The following is a 12,794-nucleotide window of genomic DNA, read 5'->3' on the forward strand; positions in this document are numbered from 1 at the left end:
TCACCCACAATGATCTTGTAGAAGGTGTGGTCTTCTTTATAGAACTTCTCTAGCTCCATGTAGAACTTCTCGATTTCTCTTTCATCATAATGAGATGTTGGTGCGTAGACAACGAAGATAGAAACTGCAGGCAGTGAGCCACATCTATTCAAATGTAAACGTCCGATTCGGGTTGTTAGGCATTCGAATGAATCAATGCTCTTGGCCAAGTTTGTGTTGACAAGGACACCGACGCCTCCAACACCTCTTTTATCGCATGTTCCGAGGAACAATTCTTCTCCAGTGTCAAAAACGGCATGGTGAGATTCGTGCTTTCTTGTCTCGGTCAGACCTGGGCCCTACGCAAACAAGATGAGAACGCCATTCAGGTCTCCCAAAGAAGAATAGAAAGAGCCATGCTTGGAATATCACGTTTCACTCAAATGAGAGAACGAATCCGGAGTTCTGACATCCGTCGACGATCAAGGATCAGGGACGCTGTCTCATTTGCCAAGGTGTCGAAAATCAGATGGGCTGGTCACGTAATGAGATTTAAAGACAACCGCTGGACTAGAGCTGTTACTGATTGGATTCCACGGGATGTCAAGAGACTGCGTGGCCGCCCACCTACCAGATGGTCAGACTTCTTCGTCAAGATCATGAACGATCGGTTTGAGGCTCTTCATATTCCCGGAGCGAACAGATGCCATTGGGCTACACTAGCACGCGACAGGGACAAATGGAGACGTTACTGGCGCCTGCTCGAGCAAATCGACGACTAACGGGAAGTTAAGTGATTAAGTGATTAAGGATAATGTTTGCTATAGACTTGTGGTAGATGGTTTTGACTATATTGAGGAAAGTTACTTCAAAACCCATTTTGGTGAGAGTTTTCCTCATAAACAAGGTGCTGGATCTTATCAAATGTTTTCTCTGCATCTATTGATATGATCATATTTTTTTTACCTTTTCTCTTATTGATATGATGGATTAGGTTGATTGATTTCCAAATGTTAAAGCATCCTTGCATCCCTGGGATGAATCCCACTTGGTCGTGGTATATGATATTTTTGATGAATTGTTGGATTCTATTTGCTAATATTTTGTTGAGGATCTTTGCATCCATGTTCATCAGGGATTTTGGCCTATAGTTTTATTTTTTTTGTAATATCTTTGTTTTGGTATTAGGGAGATATGTGCCTCATAGAAACTGTTTGGGAGAGTTTCTGTTTCTTCAATTTCCTGTAAAAGCTTGAGAAGAACTGGCAATAAGTCCTATTCGAAGAATTCACTAGTGAATTCACCTGGACCTGGGCTAAATTTTCTTTTAATCAACAAGGAAGTAAACATTTCTTTAAAAAAAAATTTTTTTAATTCTATAGAGATGATACAGGGCTAAGGAACTTGTATTATGTGCATCTGATTCTGATTTTGTCTCTGGTGCTGTGTAGTTTGCCAAGCATCACTGGGTGTAGCCATGTAGGCTCCTGAACATTCCTGGGGTGGCCTGAGTATCCCGGACACCAAAGGCCTGAGCAGTACCATGTCCTGGGTCTCTTACATTGAATTACAAACTTGGTTGTCCAAAAAGAGCTGGGAGAAGCACCTGGATGAACCTCACAAAATAAATAAACACAAATAAAAATGTTTACTGAGTGCATTGTCTATGCCAGGCTCTGTTAAGTGTAGGCCACAAAAATGAAAAAAAAAAGAGAGTATGATATTGGAAAACACATTGGCTCTGCTGTGTATGAGATACTGTGTATGAGATAACCATTGGTTAATCGTCACATAAAATAAAATTATAATTATTAAGTTATTATAAATATAAAGTGGTTCCCCTTAAGAAGTTTACAACTTCTCAAATTGAAAAGTTAAAAGTTGTTTGATGAGACAGACATCCAAAATGATATGTAGGGACTGGAGAGATAGTACAGTAGTAAGACACTTGTCTTGTCCATGGCTGACCTAGGTTTGGCACCCCATATTATCCTTGAACATGGCCAGTTGTGACCCCAGATAAGCCCTGAATATCTCCAGATGTGGCCTCCTCCCTGCAAACATAAAAAAAATAGGTATAGTAAGCTTTTAGATATAAGGACAGAATTCATAAGGAATATCAGCTGGGAAAAGAAAGAGGAGTAATTTTAACTAAACTGAGTCTTCTTGGACTTATTGATACAGGCACAGAAGAGCCCTTCAGGTGGAGGTTTTGAATGCACGTGGTAGGGACAAAACAGTGATCAAGTGTAGAGGAGAAACTGGGTAAATACACAGCTGGTGGTCAGAAAGGATTCACACCCTGGATTACTTTTCCTGCTTTTGAACTATGTCCTGTAAACAATGGGATGCTGATGAAGGATTTCAACTAAAGAAGTTAACAGCAGTCAAACTATGGGTGGTGTGCCTTGAATAACAGAATCTAGTAATTAGTGATACAAGTTTTAAATAAATATTTCATCTTAGCTAAGGTTCAGTGACACCTGCTGCAAATGCTGAATGAAAGCTTTAAACACAAGGCACCATAACTTTACCCTGGGATCAAATGCTTTTAGATTGACTTGCCTACAATCAGAACTCATTATTGCTCCTCTTCTCATTTACTATTGTCCATAAAGTCTATCATGGCCTCCCATCCAGACACCAAAAAAGAACCCCTATGCCTACCTCTCCATCAGAGTACCACTGATTGGCTCTCCCATCAAAGATTCGGCAGACAACTGAGTCCAATTGACTTAATTACTAAAGCCTCCTGCTCAGCATCCTTCTTTGTTCTCAGCTGCAGCTTTCTTAGCATAGATTTTTCCCACTGGGATAATATCTACTAACAGATTTTCCTAATTTTTTTATTTATTTGGGGCAGAGGGTAGGGGTTGTGTAGGCCACATTCAGCTGTGCTGGGGGTCATTCGTGGTTTTGTCATTTAGGTGTAAAGCACAAAGGTGTACTGAGGATCATGTGTTACTGGGGATTGAACTGGGGTCAGCTGCACATACATGAATTTCTTTTATCCCTGTACCATATCTCCAGTCTCCCTAACTCAGCTTTATAACTCACACTTCTAGATTGATCCTGAGACATGTTTAAAATTCTTCACTAGCTCCACAGTTTACAGAACAGTGCAAAGACATTAAAGTTTGTCTATGTTGTGGTCTTCTCTCTAATCAGCAGTTCAATCTTGGTACCTGTTTGGATGTTATGGACTCTGCAAAAATTTACACAAGCATATGAATAATGTAACCTGATTAAAGTGGGATCCCTGAGGTCAGAGCAATGTACAGTGAGTAGAGCATTTACCTTGCACTTGGCTGGGTTCAATCCCTGGCATCCCATATGGTCCCCCGCCCCCCCAGCACCACCAGAAGTAATTCCTGAGTGCTCAGCCAGGAGCCACCCCTGAGCACCACCAGGTGTGACCAACAAAGCAAAAATAAATAAACATAATAAAGTGGGATTCCCCCTGTGATCCAGAACATTATCAAGATCAAAATTTAGCTCCTTAGAAATGTTATTCTTGGAGGTTTTAATGTCATCCATAATTCTGAGAAACATTTCTGCACTTTATAATCATCTTTTCTCTGCATTTTTCTTATATACAGCAAATACTCCCCAGATCTCCTCAGAACCTCCCGGTTGACCCTCAGCCCTAGTTATACCTCTTGTTCTTCTGTTGTTACTTATCTAGATTCTGAGTTACAAAAGGGCAAAGGATCAGAAATTCAGAGCAAGCGGCCACTGTTCAGACAGACCAAGCTGTACTTCTCTTCAGAGAACAGTGAGAGCGAGCAGACTGGTGAGACACACAATTACAATTTGAGTTTCATTACACAAAGATGAATAAGCCATCTGTGATGATGGACACCTCCTATCATAATCACTTCATGTTTATTTTTGTTGTCGGCAACCTTCATCTTGCAAATGGCAATGCCAACATTCTAATGCACCAGGAAGGCTTGCTCATGGGAACGGGGTTGAAGGCAGCTTGAGTTAGGGGAATTGCCTCTGCTTGGAAGCTGAAATGTCCACTTTCCTTCTGTGAATATCAAGGGCTGGCATCACCGAAGTGCTCTCGGGAGTTCTTTGTGGATGGACTCTCTGGAAAGAAAGAAAACAATCAGGCAAATGGCTTTGCCCTGGGCTGGAGATAGAGCTGGGATCTCCTTTCTGTGAGTCACATGTTACAGTTTTCCAGTCTGCTGGTCATACCTGCACAGCCCCTTCAGCATTCCTGAGTTCCGGCTGAGCTTGGCCCTTGCCAAACCACTTGCACTAAGAGATCCAGAGCCTTCCAGTGTTCACAACATTTTCACCCTTATGTTGTTCATTTATCTGCCATTCAACTTCACTACGTGCTATCATTGCATTTAGAAGGGCTCTGCTTCCTGAAAACTGCTGATTCTGCTTTTGTTCTGACAGTTTAGGACTCTAGAGAATAAAGCCACAGGAGGTGGTGAACCAGTTAGGCACATGCTCAGGGAAAGGACTAAATGGACAAAGCTGGGCTGAAGAGAATGCAATTTAGAAGAAAGTGTATAGAATTTGATTTTGGGCCTTAGTTGTATATTAGAGTTACCTGGAGTCTTTTGTAATTCGATTTATTGTTTCTTTTGTTTGTATTTCTTTTTAACTTAATTTTTAGTCATGTGTTTTACAAGATTGCAAATGGTAGGGTATCTTGTAGGATATGCTGAAATCATTCCAGCACCACACCCTTCACTACAGTGTTCACTTCTCTCCATCATTGTCCCAGTGTCCCTCTCTATCCTATTCTCCTCCCGTTTCCTCCCCTCGCCCCCACCCCACAAAACACCCCTGGTGACCTTCCTACTGAAGACCTAGTCTCAGTTTCTGTTGCTTTGGACATTTGCTACTCCCCTACTATTTTTATTTAGATACTGCATATAAAAGATCATTCTGTGTCTGTCCCTCTTCTGAATAATTTTACTCAACACAGTACTGTCCAAATCCATTCATGTAGCAGCAAATATCATAACTTGATCTTTTCATATAGCTGAGTGGTATTCCATTATGTATATGTATCATAATTTCTTGAATTGTTTACAGATTTTGACTATTGTGAACAGTGCTGCAATGAACATAGGTGTGCAAACATCTTTTCTGAATAGTGTTTGGTTCATTAGGGTAGATGCTGAGGAATAAAATAACTGGATCATATGTCTAATTTTTTGAGAAGTGTCCATATTGTTTTCTAAAAAGTCTGAACTGGTCAACATCCTCATGAGGATCTCATTCCCTCATTTCCCCCTTGCCCACCACACACACACAGTCATACCAACACTGGTTGATTTTGTTCTTTGTGATATATACCAGTCTCACTGATATGAGACATTATCTCATTGTTGTTCTTATTTGCATTTACCTAATGATAAGTGAGTCATTTTCTCCTTCTTTTTTCTTTTTTCTTCTTTTTCTTCTTGTTCTTGTTGTTGTTCTTCTTATTGTTGTTGTTCTTCTTCTCCTCCTTCTCCTTCCTCTTCCTCTTCTTGCTCCTCCTCCTCCTCTTCTTTCTCCTCCTCCTCCTCCTCCTCTTTCTGCTTCTTCTTCTTCTTCTTCTTCTTCTTCTTCTTCTTCTTCTTCTTCTTCTTCTTCTTCTTCTTCTTCTTCTCCTTCTCCTTCTCCTTCTTTCCCTTTCTCCTTCTCTTCCTCCTCCTCCTCTTCCTCCTCCTTTCTGTCACACCTAACGGTGCTCATATCTTTGTTCTGACTCTCAGCTCAGGGATAACTCCTAGTAGTGCTGTGAGACCATATGTAATGCTAGTAATTGAACCCACATCAGCTACATCCAAGACAAGCAAGTGCATTACCTGCTATACTATCTCTCTGCCTCCCATCTTTATATCTTCTTTGAAGAAGTTTCTGTTCCACTTTATTTGCTTTTAAAGATGCTTAGACCTTTAATCAGGGAAAATGTGATCTTTGGGATTGGAGTCTGTGGAGGACACCTATAGGTAGAGCCCCAATGTCCTTCCCTGGGGTTACTTAGGCCCTTTCATAATTACAGTCTATTGAGTGTGGGCAGGACTTTGTGTCCTGTTTTTAATGAATCTAGTGAGATAGAGATGAAAGATAAAAGATCATAAAATGCACTGGTGTTATTGCTTTCTAACTAAATATTTGCTATGGGGAAAGCCCAATCTCGCATCATAAGCATCTTGCTCAAAAAACTCCTTTGGAGAGCAGTGATAGCCACAGTCAAGTGAGAGAGCTTGGCCGTATATCTTCAGCCTCGGTACAGCCTCAGAGGACTACAGCAACAGACACCTTGATTGCAACACCCAGAATTCCCTAAACAAAATGCTTTAGACTCCTGACCAACAAAAATTGCAAGATAGTAAATGATTATTTATTTTAATTTTTTTTTTATTTTCCCCTTACACTTTATATAAACACTGTGGTTGACAAAGTTGCTCATGATGATTTGTTACAGACATTCAATATTCCAACACTAATTCCGCCGCTATTGCACTCTTGCTAACACAATAATATCATTCATAAATTGCACGATATCATCCTAACTTTGTAGATGAGGGAACTGGAGTTTAAAAAAATAAAACTTGGGGCTGGAGCAATAGCACAGCGGATAGGGCATCTGCCTTGCACGCGGCCAACCCGGGTTCGATTCCCAGCATCCCGTATGGTCCCCTGAGCACCGCCAGGAGTGATTCCTGAGTGCAGAGCCAGGAGTAACCCCTGTGCATTGCCGGGTGTGACCCAAAAATCAAAAAAAAAAAAAACGAAGAAGAAGAAGAAAGAAAAATAAAACTTTGCCAAGTTAGAAAGACTTAGAACCTTATTTTATCCTCATTTACCATCCTGTCATCCCTTTGTGGTTTCTAATGTAGCCTCTACATCCATTCCCCACCCTCCAAATACATACAAACTCCTCAACACCCCCTGAGAGAGCATTTGGGCTAATGTGAATGTGCTGGTTCCTGATACACACAAAGTAGTAGCTTGCTTGCCTCTCAGAGGGTACCTTGCTCCTGAGTGTGCGTGCAGAGTTTGCCATCTGCTTCAGTTACTGCTCTTTGCTCTCACTGGGAGTATAGATAATACATTTATCAGGACATATGCGTATTACCATCCTGCTCTCAGAGACTGTTTACTGGGGAAGGCCAAGGTAGAAGCAGTTTGGGAAAGAAAGATAGTACCAGCTTCTGCAGTCTGACTTTCCAGCAAGCCCAAGTGGGGTCTTTTTCTTTATCTCTTTGAGAATTGTAGGGTTGAGATCCTCTCTGATATTTAACCATTGCTGTGAAAATGGAAAACCTTTTGATCTTCATCCACAGTGGGCTGAAGTGTTCCAGGAGACTAGATATGCGTGGGCTTTAGGTCACTGAACATCTGTTGCCTAACTTGATCCATTTCAAACTCTTGGAATATAATGTGCCTTGAATTAAAGATTGTTCTGGGTTTAAGTTTTGGGAGCGACTAGGCATAGAAAATGTGATAAAGCACTTATTCACTTAATTATTTGCAGGCTAGTTTTTTTACATCAAGGAGGGAGAGATGACTCCTATCAGATAGGGTTCCCCAGGTAGATTATAGATTGTGTGTGTAAACGTGTGCATGTGTTTGCGTGTGTGTGTGTGTGTGTGTGTGTGTGTGTGTGGCAAGCATGCAGGTAATGTATGTGAAGTGGGGATCAAAGGAGGTAGCCTTAAGAAAATTTCTTTCACTACTCTGCTAGACTAACCTAACCACCCAGGGAAATGCCAGGTGCATATTAGAGCTAGTAAAGTCTGCTCTAAGCACCTATGTCTTGAATGCCCACATCCCACCATGTGGGATCATGAGGCAGCTATTAATCTACATCTGAAGTCTACTTGGTCTGAGCAGTGTCAGAACTGGTTTCCATCACCTGAGTTCTAGAGGAGCCATGGACTCAGGCTGGAGCAAGAAATTGCTCTTTGCCGGTAAGAAAAATAAGTTAACATTTCTGGTACAGGCATCCCATGAATATCACCTTCCATTGCAGAAAACAGTTTCAGGAGAACACAAAATAGTGAAGTAAAATAGTTCTATTTAAATAAATTTGCTTAAAGAAATGTGAGAGGAAAGATTGATGTGTGTTCAAGAGAAAACACAGACTTCTCCAGAGGGAAAAAGCCGGGAGTATACTTCCTGAGGTTGAGATGCAAGCCTGTTTATTCAAGCTGCAGTGCTCATCAGGCTTCAGTTACAAAGACCATTCCTAAAAGAAACACATTATCATAATTGAATAATCTTTAATTACTGATTCCAAAATGAAAAACAGCAAAACAAAACCCAAGCCCAGTCTTCAATTTATGTTTAGTCAAGATTACATAAAGTTAATATCTTGTGGAAATAGCTCAGTAAATTTAATTACTGAACTGTGGTGTTCTATAAATCTGGGAGTAAGTAGCTAAGTCAATTAGCTGCTCCAGCTAGTCTCACATTGGCTTCACCTTCTGTGGTGGCTTCTGAATAAGTATCTTTACAGGCCCCAAATTGTTTTGTTATAGGCTCACACACACAGAGATACTCTTAGTGGTTTGAAAAGTGTAACAGGACTGAAGAGATATTACAGCAGGTGGGGTACTTGTCTTGCATGTGGTCAACCCAGGTTTTATCCCCAGCATCTATAGGGTCCCCCATGAATAATTCCTGAGTGCAGAGGCAGGAGTAACCCCTGAGCATAGCTGGTATGCCCCTCCTCCCCCCAAAAAAGAGAAAGAAAACTACTAATAGTCAAAGGGAGACATTATGCTTTTCTCATGGCTACCTGTTGCTGTGAGTCAAAGAGGGCAAAGGACCATAGCAAGGAAGGGCTACCAGAGACTGGGGCTTAATGAAATATGGCAGTCAATGAGATTCAAATGGTACATGCAGGAAGTCAAGCAATCTTGACCTTTACTCGTACAATTGTTTCTGCCCTGAGCAATAGACCATTTAAAATGTTCATTTGCAATGCTTATGATATTTACAAAGTTAAAATAAAGTAAAATAAAGTACCCATAAAATATGAAAAAACTAAAAATCACCTGAAATTCACAACCAAAGACAAAACCATTTTTACTGTTTGGAAATCTACTTTTATTTAAACAGAGTTTTTATAAGTCTGTATATTTATCTTCATTGTTTCTTAGAATCATTTCATGAGTAATTCTTCCTGTCATTGAAAATTTGTTTAATAGATGGTCAGTATTCTATAATGTGGTTGAATCTTGAGTTATTAATCAGTTTTTTATTAGTTTACATACTGATTATTTTTGATTTTATAGTATTAATAAATGCCACCTCAACATGATTTATTTTATATGAATAATTCTCTTTTCCACTAATAATTTTCCTAGATTATATTCCAAAAAGTGGACTTTCTAAGCCAGAATGATATTTTTTTAATGTAGGAGTACTGATATTTTTTCAGCCATTGATTAAGTTGATTGAATTGGGAATGAGCTCCACATTACTTTTTTTATTAAGAATGTTAATTTTTATTATTATTTTTATTTTTTTAAAAATCACTATGAGATACAGTTAAAAAGCTTTCTTTTGAGTTTCAGTCACACAATGATCAATCACCCAGCCCTTCACCAGTACACATTCTCTACCACCAAGGTCCCCTGTATCCTCCCCATCCCACCCCTCCCCCAGCCTCTATGGCAGACAATCTCCTCATACTCTTTTTTGTATTGCTTCTTATGAATAGCATAAGATGTCACATGGCCACAAGAGTGACCGTGTGCTCCTGGAATTCTAAAATTCTAGATAACTAGCGTGTGGAGAAATCTCTGCAGAGGGCAGCTTGGTTCAAAGACTTTCCTGTGTGTCGGGTGGGAGAAGCATGCTAAAAGTAGTCTATAGACCAAGCATGATTGCCACTCAATGCCTCTCTTGCAAAACACAGTACCCAAAAGAAGAGAGAGAGAGAGAGCAAGGGGGAATACCCTGCCACAGTGGCAGGGTGGGACGGGGGGGATGGGGGGTTGGGGGGATGCTGGGACCCGTGGTGGTGGATGATGGGCACTGGTGGAGGGATGGGTACTTGATCATTGTATAACTGAAACCCAAGCACAAAATGTGTAAGTCTATAACTGTACCTCATGGTGTTTCACTAATAAAAAAAGAAAAATAAATAAAATTAAAAATAAAAGGGCAAAAAAAAAGAAATAGTGCCCTAGCTCGAAAAAAAAATAAAAATTAAAAAAAATTAAAAAAAAAAAGACTTTCCTGTGCGTCTCTGGACCATCACTGTTAAGGAGCTTAAGTAGTAGCTAGAAACAATTTGTCGGCGTGACCTCCAGGGTCCCATGGAGATGGGGGAAGGAGAAGGACTGGCCCATCCCCTATCCCTTGAGGCCTGAAGTTCACCCAAGAATGACATATTTTAAATCCTATTAGGGACTCTACTTTCAGAATCACATTTGATGGTGCAGTATGAATACAGGACCAAGGGTACCTCACTTAGAGGGTAAATTGGGGTTAAGTTCAGTCCTAATTTTTTTTGCATCATGCAGTGGGCACCAGACAGAAAGGAATTAGTTTAACTTTGTTCCCAAGCTCCACCCAATTGCTTTTCTCATCACCTGGTTGGGTCGGGGGCTCTGCTTTCTCACAGGGGTCCTGTCATTTTTACCTTAGAAGATTACAGATGAAAATTGTATTTCTGAAAATTGTACAGAAGCACTTTATGTTCTAGTTGGAGTCTTACTTAATGGTATTATTTTTTAATTGACAAATGGGTATTGTATCTCTTCCAGATTTACCTTGCATATCTATCAGTGGTTTGGTTTGCCCAAAGCTTTCTCTCAAACTACCTCCACTATTTCCTCACAACTTCTCAAAATACTTTTAAATAATTGTTCTTTGGATCACAAAGTTCTACAAATTTTGCTTTTAGTGTTATCTCAGCCTTTGTGATCTCACTGCTAATAAGATATGTGTTTCTTAGCAACCCTGCTCTGGGGCCGAGATTCAGAGATGAATAGAAATGAAGTTCCTGGAAAGTTTGTTTAACTAAAACTGCAGCATTCCTTTCCAGACTCAGAACCTCATTTAGTATTAGCAATTTTGGAGTGGGGGTAGGTAGGTGACTGGACCACACCTTGCAGTGCTCCTGGGATAATAAGGGATCACTTCTAGTAGTGCTTGGGAATCAAACTGGATCAGGTGCCACAAATGCCCTAAATGTTGTGCTATACCTTCAACTACTACAAATTTCTTAAAATATGGGTTATGCAAATTGAATAACCTTCAGACCCTGCAAAATATGGACTTAATCCTGCTAATAAATTGCTGCTTTCAATTATTTCCAGTCAAAGGAAATATATAATATATAATTTTGATATATATAATTTATGTTATAAATATATATTTGTATAACATATAAATATATAATTTTGAAACACATTTATCTGTCTTTTTGCTGCCATTCAACTCTGCTAATCCCCAGTTCAGCATTTCCTGTCAAGCATATTTTTTTCCCTAGGATTGCCAAATTATCACTGGTTAACAAAGCCTCAGGGCCTCCTAATGCTGACTTTGAGCTTCTTGATAACTACACAGTTACTTAAAAATATGCACATGGCTACATTACTTTTCTGAAATACCTGTTTACATATCAGTACCATTGTGTATGGTCTAACCTTGCTTTCTAACAACAACCAGGGGTTGTCACTGTCACTGTCCTCCTGTTATTCATCGAATTGTTTGAGCAGGCCCAGTAACGTCTCCATTTTGAGAGTTGTTACTGTGTTTGGCATATTGGAGTGATAGCACAGTTGTAGGGTGTTTGCCTTGCGTGCAGTGAGCCTGGCAGAGCCAGGTTCGATTCCTCCAACCCTCTCGGAGAGCCTGGCAAGCTATTGAGAGTATTCAATATGTCAACAACCAGGGGTGTTGAATCTAAATATAGTTTAAGCCTGGTATTATAACTTGTTTTTGTCCCTCTATACATTCAACGAATTACTTAGTTCTAATTCTTGTTTCTGTTTTTATAACTGTAAAATGTAAATAAAAACTAGTTCAATGAGTGCTTGAAAGCTTCTTCTAGTTCTATACTTGGGTTTACTTTCAGTGCTACTCAGGGGCCCATATGCAAGACTGAGTAAGTACCTTAACCCCTGTTCAGTCTGCCATGAAGTTATTATTATCATTGTACATAGCAATATTTAGTATTGCTGTTTTGGAAAACAAGATAATTCTATTTTGTTTATTGCAATATGCCTATATCATAAAATAGTAATTTGTAATAAATGCTCAATAAATGTTCATGCTTAAGCAAGTGAAAGAATGATGTATAGAGATGCAGAATTTGCTGTATTTGCACTGTAGCAACCCAAAGAAAGTAAAGTTTTGTTCAAAATATTGAAGCATAAATAGCTGGTACAGTCACTTATGATTTAGTCAGGGACTGCCAAAACCTTCTAGTGAATATAATCAATAACTAAGACATAATCTGACCTAAAGGAATTTGGCTGCTTCCCCTAGACCCAGGAAACTACTGAGTGATCCATGGAACTAGTTCAACTGGCAAGGAATCTTGTGCTCAAAATCAGTCAATTGGAGAAAGTGGGAAGGAGTGGGGGGTTGAGGTGGGAGGAAGAGATGTAATGATCAGGAATGGATGGTGCTCTCAGAAAGTATTGGCAACAGAACACCTGCACTGAAATAATGCTTCTGTAACTTGGAACTTCCAGAGTCTGAACTCATAGCTGATGGGAGCAAAGTGTTCTCTTTGAAACACCCTAAAATTTTTATGAAGGATTTGGAAGATATCTGAATGTGGGCTAATACTTTTGACAGTTCTTACAAATTTTCAAGACCCAGAA

The sequence above is a fragment of the Sorex fumeus genome, unplaced genomic scaffold, assembly GCF_029834395.1.
Source record: "Sorex fumeus unplaced genomic scaffold, SorFum_2.1 ptg000098l, whole genome shotgun sequence".
In the NCBI taxonomy this organism is placed as follows: Eukaryota; Metazoa; Chordata; class Mammalia; order Eulipotyphla; family Soricidae; genus Sorex; species Sorex fumeus.